Consider the following 14,127-nt stretch of genomic DNA (forward strand, 5'->3'; position numbering starts at 1 on the left):
GATTTTAATGCCTCCTTCAGTCATCTGGTGGCACAGTGAATAGTGATGCCTCTTAAAATCAAGCAGTAACTTTAGTTCCTAGTCCATAAATATACAGTAGGCTGTGCTGTAACATTACTGAACATCCGCTTGCTTTATTTTTTTTTTTCGGAAGAGATTACTTACATTTAATTGTTTCCTTATTATTTTTCCTAACATCATTGTTTTTGTGTCACTCTCCTTTTCCTTCTTGGTGATTTGTCTGTGAAGAGTTACTTTAACAGGTTGCTCTAGCACGTCTGTAACTAGATCTCTTAATGGCCCTGATGTGTTTTTGGCATACAGCCTGTTAGATGAGAGGGTTTGCAGCAACAGCCTGGGTTATCCAGCATTCTCCACCCTGCACTTGCTTGAAGGCTGTTGCTACCGCAGACTCTATCAGAGAAACCAAAACACGCCTTCTGTCAGAAGCCTTTTACCCCATCTGTTGTAGCAGTAGCAGCAAGTGCATTCCAGAATATGAGATGATTGGATTCTAGCAGGTTGTCTTTTTTGTGCAGTTCTATGGAGCCTTTCAAAAAGCTCACTGGACCTTTCTGCATCAGTAAGTCATCTTAATCTGTCTTGGCAGTTAGCAGCGCTTCTTGCAATCCTAGTCCGTTTCCTGAAGACAGATTAGCATTCTGAATGGTTTGTAGTAGCAGTATTTTGCCTTCAGTTACAGTACGCAGAGTGTCTTGCATTGTTGAGCACCTGTTTACTTTGTTGTCAGAAACCTGTACATTAACTGCTATATGCGAAACAGAGTGCACATCTGCATGCATGCCTCAGGTTTCTGTTTCGGTCCAAAACTAGAGTCGTAACTAATTGCTTATGTTATGTTTCGAAGTAATTGTTGCATTTGAAGTTGACAAACTGCATGCCAAATGGTTACCTTTTTGCAAAGCAATACTCAAAGCAATCTTTGGTAACTTTACAGTTGCTTATAATGAGTTTCTATCATTTTCAACACTACCATTTAACGTGTAGCATTGCCTTTGTTGTCTCGTAAGTATTCATAAAGTAAGCATTACATATCTGCAAAGTAAAAGCTTCTCTCTCAAGGTTATATTCTGTACTGTGTAGCTCCACAGGATGGTTTTAGTGTTTTGAAGTTTTACTTAGGAGGGGTGTGGGGGACACACTGTAAATGTTTCTCAGTCATTTAACTAGAATGGAACTGTACCATTAATCTTTAATGTCCAGAATGGACCTTGATGCCTTTATTCCTGACAGAGACATTACTGAAGGTGTCTTTGAACTCCAGTGCTAGCAAGTTTTGCTACATTGGTGCTAATATTTCTAAAATCAAACAGAATGCTGTAAACATAGTGCTGGATGAATAAATCACTAGAACTGATAAATGTGCTGTGATTATAAGCATGTGTTGGTTGGATGAATAATCCACTAGAATTGATAAATGCGCTGTGACTATAAGCATGTCTTGGTTGGATGAATAAATCACTAGCATTGATAAATGCACTGTGAATGTACGCATGCCTTGGTTGGTACTTTGATGAACATTTTTCTACATTATGTCTGCTGTTTATATGAGAATGCAGGAAAAACAGTGAACTGTTCTCTATTTTCAGGGTTTTTAGCATGTCCAGAATTTGAACCTGCAAACTGGAAAGGATTTTTCTTGTAAATGGCACTGTTTATATCATATTCACATGTTTCTGCATTTTCATTCCTTTTTATTAGACACAGTAACAGAGTCAACATTTTGGGAGTTGAGAAGTGTTAAACCTGTAGTTTGTAGAGAGGGGAATGTAACGTAAATACTGGAGAAATCTTGCTAACCTCTGTTGTTTTGAAAAATTCCAAGAGATAATTTGTTCCTGTGGATTGAGCAAGACTGTGCGATAACAGTTTAATACTCTTGCTAAAAGCAGTGGCATCTACTGCACACATTTTCTTAAATACCATTGTGGCACATTTCTAGTTAATTCTAACATTAAGGGAGCAACTCCTTGCAGGGTGTAACCAACACATCCAATAGTGCAGAATGCCACCTGTGCATACATTCAGTAAGCAAGTTTAGCTGTAATTAGCTTCAGGGATAGGGGAGTCTATGCTGAAGGGTTATGTGAGATCGTCAAGTGAATCAACGGCCTGTTCACTGATCCTCCATACAGTTTTCGTGCACATTTCCACTTTAAATCACAATGATCCATGTAGATTCAAACATGCATTGTCTTCTGCAATGCCACTAAATTGTTCTGTATACCTACATTTCCATAGGTGGCTAGATGCATTCAGATAATGGGCTTTCACTACTTCTCATCACTGTACGATGTGCACATCTTTACTTCTGAGGATTGATGTCTCCCATACATATAAGGCAATCTTTATTAAACACAGTATTAACCATCAATTTCTGTTTACATTACATCTGCTGTATGGTTATTTTTAAGATGGGTCCCTGTCATATCTGCAGACATGGTTCGGCTAGCAAAATATCCACTTAGGAGGGAGCACACATTCTTGTTTTGTACTTGAATTGAGTCAGCTATAGCATTTACTGTGCATTTTTTTAGATACGACTTCCCATTTACATACTTGATGTATACCTCTGGTACTGCTGGTTAAGGAGTCAGCATGGGGATATGAAAGAATGCAAAACACAGCACGTCACAGAAGGGTAATAGGTTATTCCCGATTACTGGCTTAGATTGATTGTTCTTGTGATATCTTGGGCTCTACATGCTGAAGATTATATACTTAATGGCTATCAATGCTAATTTACATTTGTTATATTACAAGTTCATTGGTAAATACTAAGCTAGCTGACCTTGTGAGTCAGTTAAGCCTAGCCAGTTCCCCTTTCAAAGGTGAGAATTAACCCCTGCACCTTGTGACTGTGAAGTAAACACCTTAACCATTATACCAACACCCATCTCTTTAGTAAATGGTTCAGAATGGAATGGAAGTTGTATCCACAAATGAACAATGTGGATCTAGAAGAAATTCGTTAGAAGAGGTGATACAGTTGACTTATAGTAAACCAAACGGTGGTTAACACAAGTGAAAGCTCATCTAGACCACATTATTATTTGATTACTAATCTAACAAAATGACCTTGTATGTGCACCTCTTCAGAAGTCAGTATCATAGGTTCGTACTATGCTATCTGCCCTAGGGCATTTATAAGCCTAGCCAGAGTGTGTTTGGCTTTTGCCACCCATTTTAAATTAATTTTGCTATGCCCTTTTTCGAGGTTAGTATACTGTGCCTCTGTCTAACAGTGACACAGAAGTGATACCCGGGGTAAACCTACGATCTCCCATCCACTCATCAAGATTCCTCATGAAGAGAGTCAATGAGTGGCCTAACCTGGACTGGGATTTTATTCCAGAGTGAAGGGAGCCTCTGGGTTATGAATCTGTCCCTCCAGCATGTCCTATTTATTTCAGTGCTGAGGTTCAAGTCTCTCGAGCGCGTAGCTCGATGGGATTTGGATTTGGATTTTCTGAGGTGCAGCATGTCCATTAATTCCGGGTTGGACATGGCTTTATACGTCAGGCACAGATCGCCTCTGAGCAGGCAGTATGCCACTGAGTAGAGCTGGAGTTTCTTTAACCGGGCAGCATATGGCATCTGTTTGAGCCCTTTGATCCTCTTGGTGAGGTACTTTTGGGGTCTTTCCAGTTGCTGCAGGTGTCTGGTAAGGTACATCCCAAAAGGGGCATTGTACTCAATTATGGGCCTGATGAGGGATGAGTAAAGAGGCACGATGACCTCCCCTGATCTAGATGTGAATCCCTTCATGATTAGGTGGGCTATATAAAATGTTTTTCTAACCACTTAGGCCACATGGTTGTCAAATGAGAGATTGCTATCAACTTGGGTCCCCAGGTCCCTAATTACTTCTTCTGTACTTAATGGATTACCACCTATGTGGTAATTTGTGGGAACTTTGTTTTGCCACAGGGATGACTATACACTTTTGGCGTTTAGCTTGAGGCCATGGCTCTGGCACCAGTTGTCTGTTTCTATGAGGCCCTTTTGGAGGATGCTTGTGTCAGCTGGAGAGTCGATTATGGTGCCCAGTTTGCAGTCATCTGCGAACTTGGTCAGCCACAGTCCTTCCATGTTGGCCTGTACCTCCGAGAAATATATACCGAACAAGAGAGGTCCCAGGACTGAGCCTTGTGGGATGCCACTTGTAACTGGTTTGGAGTCTGACATGGCTCCAGCAATTCTAACCATGTGGGTTCTGTCCTTGAGCCAGTTTGCAACCCATCTAGTGACATAGGGGTTTATATTTAAGCTGCTGAGCTTATCTATAATGCCCGAGTGGGGTATTGTATTGAAGGCTTTTGCAAGGTCCAGGTAGGCTGTGTGGACCACCTTCCCCTCGTCAATGGCCTTGGTGACTGTTTCAAAGAAATCGACCAGGTTTAAGAGGCAGGATCTGCCCTTAACAAAGCCGAACTGGGTAGGATCCAGTGTCTGTAGGTCCCCAATATCTTTATTTATGAGGTCCATGATAATCCTTTCCATAGCTGTGCAGACCAAGCTAGTCAGGCTTATGGGATGATAGTTTCCAGGATCCGTTGAGGCACCACCTTTGTGGAGAGGGACCACTGTTGCTGTACAGAACTGTTGAATCCTTCTTGGGGTCCTGCAGATGCAGTATTTCATGCCATCTTGTGTGACCTTTTCTGACTTGAACCCTGCAGTCTTTACCATTATTTACTTCCCCAAACAGTACACCCAGATATACCACACTTTCAGTAAAAGCTGCATCTTGACATTTCTAGCTTTCAGCAGTACACTTGCTGATTCCTCTTGTGAAATGTCCTTATATGAGGGTACCTGCATTCTTCAAACAGTTTTAGGTTCTGAACGATATCTGGTAATTCCTTATTTGTCTTGGCTGTGAGTCAGAACAAGTTTAGCAACCTCAACAAGCCTCCCCGTGTATGATCTGTCCCCAAGGACGAAATCTTGATTTACCTCCATTGCATTTATTTGCATTTATTACTTTTCAGCCTTTTGGCTAAGTTCATTTGCAGTATATACTAACATAGCCAGCCTTAGGCATAGGCCAACTAGGTGGCTGCCTAGGGTGCCGCTCAAGCAGGGGCACTTTTCTGGTAATTATTTGGTGTATGTAGACCAGGATGGGGGCACCAGGTGGTTGCCTAGGGCACTGGTTGACCTAAGGCCGCTCCTGTATACTAAACATCTGCTTTAGCTGTTTTTCTAACTTTTGTTTAACATTTGCTTATTTTGAATTCCATGTGCTTTGTGCATGCTTTGAGGTAAAACACTGTAATAAGACTAAGCTGAGCTGAGGTCTACAGACACTGATTCACATGTGAGTGACATCCTGAAGGACAGCTGCATTGCTCTGTATCTGGAACTGTGGAGAAGGATTTCTAGCAGTTACTGTGTAATTCTGACCACAGGCTTTTGACTGAGATCCTCCATCTACACCTTTGTGTTGTAAAGCCTAAGCTGGCTTCCAGTTACACAGAGAATCTCTTTCAAAATGGAGGGTTCTACACAACATTACCCTTCATAAAGGGGGCTCTAATTACTTGAAAGAGCTTCTTCATTCCTTCACTTAGTTCCCTCTTTTGTGAAAGTGAGGTTGATAAAGATTCTTGAGGTGTATAAGGAATACATTTTGTTTTAAAAAGGGTCCTATTACAGATACAGACGTCTACAGTAGTTAGAGTAGCTGGGGGGGCAGTGATGAGCCAGCATCAGCGTATGCCAGGTCTAGAACATGTCTTGGATTTTGCATACATTTAGAAGTTGATGCTCTGTAAGATACCAATGGGTAGTTTGGAAGATAAAATAAAAAATTAGTGGGTTAACTATAGAAGATATGTAAATAAAGGTATGTTTAAAAAAATCCTGTCATTGTGCTATAATACCTTATTATTAACGTGGAAGAGAAAGTTACAGTGATATAAATAGTTATGGTCACTAATCTGCATAATAAAGTAAGAAAACACAAGAAAAGGAAGTAGCTATTGTCCAGTTGGTTATTCAAAAGAAATGAGACACAAATGAGATTGGTCTAAGAAAGTTATACAAAGTTTCAACAAATCCTAGTGTATTTTTTACAGCAGATGCTAGATGTTTGTGGTAGTTACCTATTTGACTTTGACAAGCAGGCAGCTGATAAAGGACAAGTTTAACTGGATGTCAGAATATTTTTGAAGAGGGACTTTTGGAATACCATCCGAGTTATGTTAAGACAGTTGTTTCTTTATTGCCACACAGTCAGCCACTGTGATCCATTTTTTTCAGGAAAGGAACATCTGAGCTGAACATTTGTGAGTGCATTAATATAGTCTATGGGCAAACGGGGTACTGAATATGATGTAATAAATGGTATGGACTTAGCTGAGCAGCAGAGGTTATAGAGCACAGAACTGAGCCATGTTTGTTACTGCGAAAAGAGACAATAGGAATTACACCAAAGACTGTGTACATAAGTGGATAAACACTTGGTAGCACAGACCTCACGTGGAAGCATCTAAAAGGAATTTTATTTCCCCTTAGTAATTCTGTCTATGAATATGGGGGATCTCCTCAAAATGACTGAAACTGTGTTCTAATTCTTGAAGATAAGTATTTCCAAGTTGCTTTGGCTAGGTACTGTAAATCTATATATTTGTGCATTCCATTCCACTTTCTTGCTGCTTTGAACAGCTGAACACATTTCTGTATTTTGAAATCTTTAGTAAAGGAATAAAAAGTGATGGATATGACCTTGCTTCTATCCATATGATGTAAATTCTTTAATAAAAGCATCTCTTGGGATTAACCTTGATTTGCTAAATGGCACATTCAGCTAGCTTTGAGAACAAGCCTTTCTTTGTACCCTTGAACAGGTGTGGAATGCTCACAGCTTTTATTGCAGTTTTGTAAGTCAGTAAAGTATGTCCTGTGTCCTGTCTTACCAAAATGGGAGATATTTGCAGCTGTACAGTAATAATCTGATTGCATCCTACCGTAACAAGGAACTTGTTTCCATTTGCCTGCCTGACAACTCATCAGAACTAAAGACTTCAGATTTGTAAGGATGATTTTAATTATCAGAACACACAATTCCAGGATAAAAGAAAAAGATTGAAAGTAGCAATAACTGCAGTGCTCAGAAATGAGAAAGGGTATGTAAACAAATAAATTAAGATGTGCAGCATATGGCTAGAATAACTGAAAGGCTGCATTTATACCTCTAGGCAAGGACAAGGGTTTGGACTTGGATTGTATAACCATACCTTAAAAAATAGGTAATACTCCATGTTTTCAAAGTATGATTAATAGTCATTTGAAGGAATGAGAAATTTGATTTTTTTTTTTTTTTTGGTAATACCAGGAAAGTGAAATAGGTAACTTGTGCAGTCTTAGCAGATCTCTCCAAGGATATATATACCAGCTTGTATGTGACTGGGAAAGTAGTAAAATAAACAGTAGAAACAATCATAGCTTTGTATTTTTAAATCTGATAATTTGCATATCTGAAGTAGTTTACTTCATTTGGTATTCATCTTGTGGGTTTTGGGTTTTGGATCCACATCGGATCCGACACGGCCGCATTTTCCAGCTACTGATCCAAGCTCCTCCCCTTACCCATAATACCTCCTGTTTCCCTTCTCCCCCCAGATCTCGTTTGCCACCAGCATAGCAACAAGCGTGGTACGAGCTCCAAGTTTATTGGGTGCTGTAAGTGGTGTATTGTTTGCCAAATTTTTCAAATTTTTTCTATCCTTTCTCTATTTCTTTAACTTTCTGTGACTGCGTCGGTAAAAAAAAAAAAAAAAAAATTTTTTCCCTTTTTCTGTCTGTACTTTCTAGCGAGTGTGTGTGTGTCTGGGCCTGGTGTGAGGAAGACAGAAGCCCCAAAAGCAGGTTTCAGAAAATGCACAGAGTATGGCCATAAGCTCTCTCCAGTGGATGGCCACACTCTGTGCATAGTATGTCTGGGTGCAGACCACCTTAAGTCCCTCTGTTCTTTTTGTGCTGGGTTCAACCCCAGAGCACTTAAGGACAGGCAGGACAAACTTATCCTCAAAGGCCTGCTTCCCTCCTCGGGGACGGCAGTCCTTTCTTCCCCCGCTGGGGGAGCAGCGGCCGCTTCATCTTACTCCACTTCCCTGGCCTCTGGGACTCAATCTCCCACCAAGAGGTCCGGGGGAGGGGATAAGACTAAAAAAGACAGGCCTCACAAGCGGTCCCCCATCGTCGCAGGCAGGTCTTTCACCCAAAGTGAGGCCTCCAACTAGGCCTAGGTCTCCTCGGCTCCATTCTCTGAGGTTCTCACCCAATCCCGAGGAACCCCATAGCCGGTCCCCTGCTAGGTCCTCTCCCCACTGGCTTTCCCAATCAGTTTTGGTGGTGTCATCCCACTCTACCCAGAGCCTTAGCGAGGCAGAGATGGACAAGATAAAGAGATTTATCCGCACTCAGATCCAGATGGGGGTCTTGTCGGTGCCCTCTCCATCCGGAGGGGGCTCCTTGCAACCTTTTTTCCATTGAATAACTCCTTCTCCGATCTGACCGGCTAGTTTTTGGATCCAAGGCCCCTTCGGGGTCAGGGGGTCAGCACCGACGGTACCATGTACCTTGATACTGGCCTTTGCCTTGAGCTTGTCGGATACGACTAAGTCGGATCTGAACTCTTGGAGCTGTAGCCTCAGGGTCAGATCTGAGGCGGTGCTCTCTGCTCTGAGTGTTTCAGAGTGGAGCATCCCCTTTGGTGTCTCAGCTCCTGGAGTCTCGGCTCTGACTCCCCTGTTGGGTCAGGGGGGAATGGCCCCTGCTGGTAGTTCCCAGGAGGTTCGTTCCCCCTCAGCCGTTGAAGTGGTGGAGAGGGTTCTCACGGGGTCAAGACATCTGACCATCTCATCCTCAGACTCTGTCCAGACCCCCTCGGCTCTGAGAGAGGTTCCAACTGTCTTGATGTCTCAGGGACAGCCCGTGGTCATGATGCCTCAGGAAGTTCCCCCTTGGGAACAGCAAAAGGTTTGAGAGTCCTCCCCAAAGAGTTCCACTGAGGAGGTGCCTTGCAAAATAGACGTGTAAAAGGAGGCACTTGGACTCTCCACCAGAGTCCCTCGCTGAAGACAAAGACTTGGAGGACGGGGAAGGTTCCCCACGGTCACCCCCTTGGAGACATCGTGGAACTCCTCCACTTGAAAGGGGGGTAGTCTGCCCCAAAACCAACCTCAGATGAGTCTGTGTTCCTGGAGGCATTCAGCTCAGGCCCATCTACCTCTTGGCTGCCCCTCTTGCAGATCCTTTAGTGGATCTCATAACATCTGGGGCATAGAAGGATCTGGACACCATAGAGCCCATCCCTAAGTGCCCCGACAAAGTATTGAGCCCACCGTCGGACATGATGCACTGAAACAAGGGGTCCCCAGTAGATGCGATGATGGTGGCAGCCACGACTAAGAAGGAGCTCGCTCAGGAGAACTCCACGGTTCATCCTCCTGATTGGGAATTGAGGGCGATGGATCATTTTGGGAAGTGGGTGTATACTTCAGCGACCTTCTCAGTGAGAGAGCTAAACTACATGGCACACATCATTTGACTTCAGCGAGACCTTGTGGAGGAAGTCACAAAGTCGGCCCCAGAGTCCATGGCGGAGGACAAGAAGACATTCTCTGCCCAAATGGCTACTCTTAAAGCAGTTGCGAATATGTCCATGCGACTGCTCTCTCATGCCACAGAGGGAGCCACAAGGGTGGCTGGGACAGGTGTTGCCATCAGACGTCATGCCTGGCTCTGACTGTGTCAGTTCCCAGAGACCTTTAACATGTCTTTTACCAATGCCCCGTATGATGGTTCCTCGCTCTTCAGGAATTCCATCAAAGAGACACTAGTCCAGAGTGAGAAGGATGGGAAGACACTGTCTGCCATCAGGATCTGCTTCTCACCTCCTTAAATATCAGTTTCCAAGAATCAGCAAGAGGCGAAGAAGATGTGGTTCCGGAAGTCTCAGGTGTTTTCCCAGGGTGCTCAGGACTCTCCTTCCCCCAGAGGCAGAGGGGGTTACGATAGATGCTGCCCTAGAGGCAGAGGGGGTCCAAGGAATTTTGGGTCCCGAGAACTCTTCTCAGAGAAACCCGGGCAGCACCCCTGAAGGGTTGCCCGACTTCTCATCTCTGGAGGCAGTCGGGGGTCATCTGTCGCTGCATCACGACAGATCATTAGGTGTTGCGAATCATATCCAGAGGATATTTCATTCCGTTCAAGGAACTGCCCTATCCGAACAAGCACCTCCCAGACATTCCACCCACGCAAAGGGAGGAAGCAGCACTAGTAATCGGAAAGTTGCTGAAGAAACGAGTCATCCAGCCAATCCCCCCTAGACCTGTCTGGATCCGGCATTTATTTCAGGTTCTTTTTGGTGCCAAAGAAAACGGGGGACCTCTGACCCATATTGGATCTGTCCACATTGAACCTGTCAGTAACCAAGGCAAAATTCTGGATGGTCACCCTTTCTACAGGCCAAAGATTGGATGTGCTTGATCAACCTCCAGGATGCGTGCTATCACATCAAGATAGACAGGCACTCCTGGAGGTTTCTCCGCTTCCAGATGGGGGCTAATCATTATCAGTTCAGAGCCCTTCCCTTTGGTCTCCCCACAGCCCTCAGGGTGTTCACCAAGGTGATAGCGGTTCTAGCAGCTCACCTGAGGCTTCAGGGTATTCAAGTCTTCCCTTAACTGGACGATTGGCTCTTTGCTGCTCCTTCAAAGCATCTACTCTGCCAAGCCAGGAATTACTTCTTTCTGCTACCAAACAAATTGGGTATCGCCATCAATCTGAACATGTCTTCACTGGCCCCGGTCCAGATTCTAGACTTTATTGGGGCTCGGTTGGACACTATTCAAATGAGAGTTTTCCCCACTTCAGACAGGATACACAATCTAAGATTACATGTGTTGTACATTCTTCATACCCGAGTCCTGACAGCTGAAGCAATCCTAAGGGCGTTGGGTTCCAGGGCAGCCATGATCAATCTTCTGCCAATGGCTCATCATCATATGAGAGTTCTTCAGTGGATGCCTGTGGTCCAGTGGTCACTGTTAGATCTTCCTCTTTCCTTTCCTGTGCGGATCTCAAGAGTATGCAGGGACTCCTTTTGGTGGTGGATTCAGTCCCTGGACCTCCTCAGGGGGCACTCCTTTCATCCTGCGTTTCCCAAAACCATGGTGAGCATGGATGCCTCCCAGCTAGGGTGGGGAGAGGGCACTGCACGGGAAGGACAGTTCAAGGCACATGGTCCCCTTCCGAGACCAGCTTGCATATCAATATACTAGAGATGAGGGCGGTCCTTCTTGCATTGCAGGCTCTTCACGCTCATCTTCCACTAGGGACAATTGCAATTCAGACAGACAATATGTCAGTGGTCTGGTATATCAACAAACAAGGAGGAACCAGATCTTATCCTCTTTGTCGAGAAGCCATGAGAGTGTGGGAATGGGCGATCTCTACCGGCTGCTTTCTGGTGGCAATGCACATTCCGGGGTGGTCCAACATTCTAGTGTACAGTCTCAGCAGATGTATCCTGATGCCTTATGAGTGGCCTTGAAAATCCTTCAGTAGCGGAACAGATTTTTCAAAGGTGGGGGTGTCCTTGCTGCGATCTCTTCACATCTTCTTCCAACACAAAATGCGAGTTTTTCACTCTGAACCCCATGCAGGGGAAGCCCCCAGAGACACACTGGTACATGCTTGGCCTCCCGGTCTCCTCTGTGCTTATCCTCCGCTTCCTGTTATGTCAAAGTTTCTTCAGAAACCCGAAGACTGGGGAGCACTGTGATCCTCATCTCCTCATTCTTGCCTCACCAAGTTTGGTTTTCCTTACTGCGGTCTCATCTGATAGTTGCTCCATGAATGTTGGATCCAGTTTTGGATCTTCTTTCTCATCCGTCAGGGATTCCTTACCCAGACCTGGACAGTCTGAAGCTCAATGCTTGGCTGCTCCTGTTCCCATGATCATTAGGACTCCCAAATAGTCATCCCCTGTTAAATTGATTTTGGTAGCGGCTCATAAATCTTCCACTAGGAAGGTGTATCATAGTAAATGGAAACGTTTTTCCATATGGGCCACTCAGCAGGCCTTGGATCCCTTTATTGCACCTCTTTCGGCAGTCTTAGAATTTCTGGCAAGTATATTTCATCAGAGTGCCAGTTCATCTACATTTAAAGTCCAGCTGGCAGCTGTTTCTAATTTTCATGTGGGGGTGAACATGTCTTCCTTGGCGTCTTCCAAACTTTGTTAGACTTTCCTTAAGGGTGCCTTCCTTCTTAGTCCTTGGTTAAGGACCCGACTCCTCAGTGGGATCTTACTTTAGTGTTACAGGCATTAGTCTCCGCACCTTTTGAACCTGCAGCTTCAGTTAATTTGCAGTTTGTGACTTGGAAAACTGCCTTCTTGGTTGCCATTACATCAGCCAGAAGAGTATCAGAGTTCTAGGCTCTCTCTATCAAAATGCCTTACATGATTTTTCACAAATACAGGGTGTCATTGCACAGTAATCCATCTTTCCTTCCTAAGGTAGCCTCAGAAGCCAATATTAATCAAACTATCAATTTGCCAGTTTTTTCCCTAACTTTCAAAATAAAGGGGAATACAAGTTGCACCTGCTAGATGTTCATAGACAATTGAGATTCCATTTGCGCAGAATGAAACCTTTTTGTAAATCTGATCAACTGTCCATGTCTTATTCTAAACCCTTCATAGGTAAGCCAGTTTCTAAGGTAATCATTGCTTGCTGGATCTCCCAATGCATTGTTCGAGCTTATGCTGTTAAAGGAATGTTTCCTCTGGGACAACTGAAGGCACATTCTACTTGAGCTATGGCTACTTCAGCTGCCTTCTAGTCTAGGGTGCCTCTGGACGATATCTGTTCGGCAGCCACTTGATCTTCATCTCATACCTTCATTTCACATTGCAAACTGGATATCGTGTCTAGAAACAGAGCATCATCCGGCTCTGCACTGCTGCGGAATATCCTTCCATGAGGGCCATCCAGGAGTTTTTGAGAGCTTGGGACTCTGTCCCACAGGTTGAAGACCAAATGAAGTAAACTACTTCAGATAAAGAAGTTATGTACTTACCATAACGTTCCATCTGAGTAGTTGTACTTCAATTGTCTTCAACCGTTCCCCCCCTCCTTTCCTCCTGACCTTGTTACTTAGTGAAGGTTGTTATACCTTTGTATTCGTTGTGACACCCTTGGTTCTGTCTGGGCTCTGGAGTTTTTTCTGGCTTACTCTTGTGATAAGGTTCTGTTGGGTCGGGTGTTTGGTACTATTTAGGCAGCAAACTCGATCTGAAGGGAGAATGGAGACAGGGATATTGTGGGTAAGGGGAGGAACTTGGAGCTCAGATCAATAGCTGGAAAATGCAGCTGTGTCAGATCCAATGTGAATCCAAAACCCACAGGTTGAAGACAAATGTAGTACAACTACTCGTATGGAATGTTATAGTGAGTACATAACTTCTATTTTTATTTCTTTAACCAGTTTGTTGTGATCGGTGGCAACATTAACATGTTTTTAAAATGCAGCAATAAAAGCAGTAGAAAACTTTCTGATGTTCTGTTTTTCCGTTGGCTACAGCACGCAGAAGTAAGGGGCTGACCTCTCATTTATTCCCATATTTGAGGGCTTTATTACTCTTTTGTATATGTAAAGTCAGAAGTGGTAGGAAGGTGTGGATTTCTGGCACAGAAGGATATAGTTCTGACAGCAGACTAGATAACCTGGGTTTGAGTAGTGGCCCTTGCATTGGAGTAGGTAACCAGAGAGACAGAGAGAGAGAGAGGAGTGAATGTCTGACACCAGCTTTCCCATCTCCAGGAAGAGGAGTCAACAAAGTCTCACAGAGGGAGAGCTGTCTGGGAAAGAGCCAGAATGTACTGTGTATGTGTGAGCCTAACCTGATCCATCCTAACACCCTGAGTATGACTTCTCGGGATCCTCGCATAGTTTAATTAGACATAATAGCTGATATTAGATATACAGCATATTGAAAAGCCTTAATGCTTTGCTTTTTGTAATGGAAAGCAATCTTGTCAACAGGTGAACATATACAGAGGAATATTTTATTTTGTTACAAAAACA

The 14,127-nt window shown here is 43.8% G+C and overlaps 1 protein-coding gene across 1 annotated transcript in view; it reads left to right on the forward strand.

Annotated features, from left to right (window-relative positions):
• Positions 1 to 238: 238 nt before the first annotated feature.
• The window catches only part of PRKAG2 (protein kinase AMP-activated non-catalytic subunit gamma 2), a 3,182,689-nt gene continuing 3,168,800 nt past the window's right edge, over positions 239 to 14,127 (forward strand). The window contains 1 exon segment of the mRNA XM_044066896.1: positions 239 to 583. The gene's annotated coding sequence lies outside the window, so the exon portion shown is untranslated.

This window comes from Protopterus annectens, chromosome 3.part1, assembly GCF_019279795.1.
Source record: "Protopterus annectens isolate FY-2018-M chromosome 3.part1, PAN1.0, whole genome shotgun sequence".
NCBI lineage: Eukaryota > Metazoa > Chordata > Ceratodontiformes > Protopteridae > Protopterus > Protopterus annectens.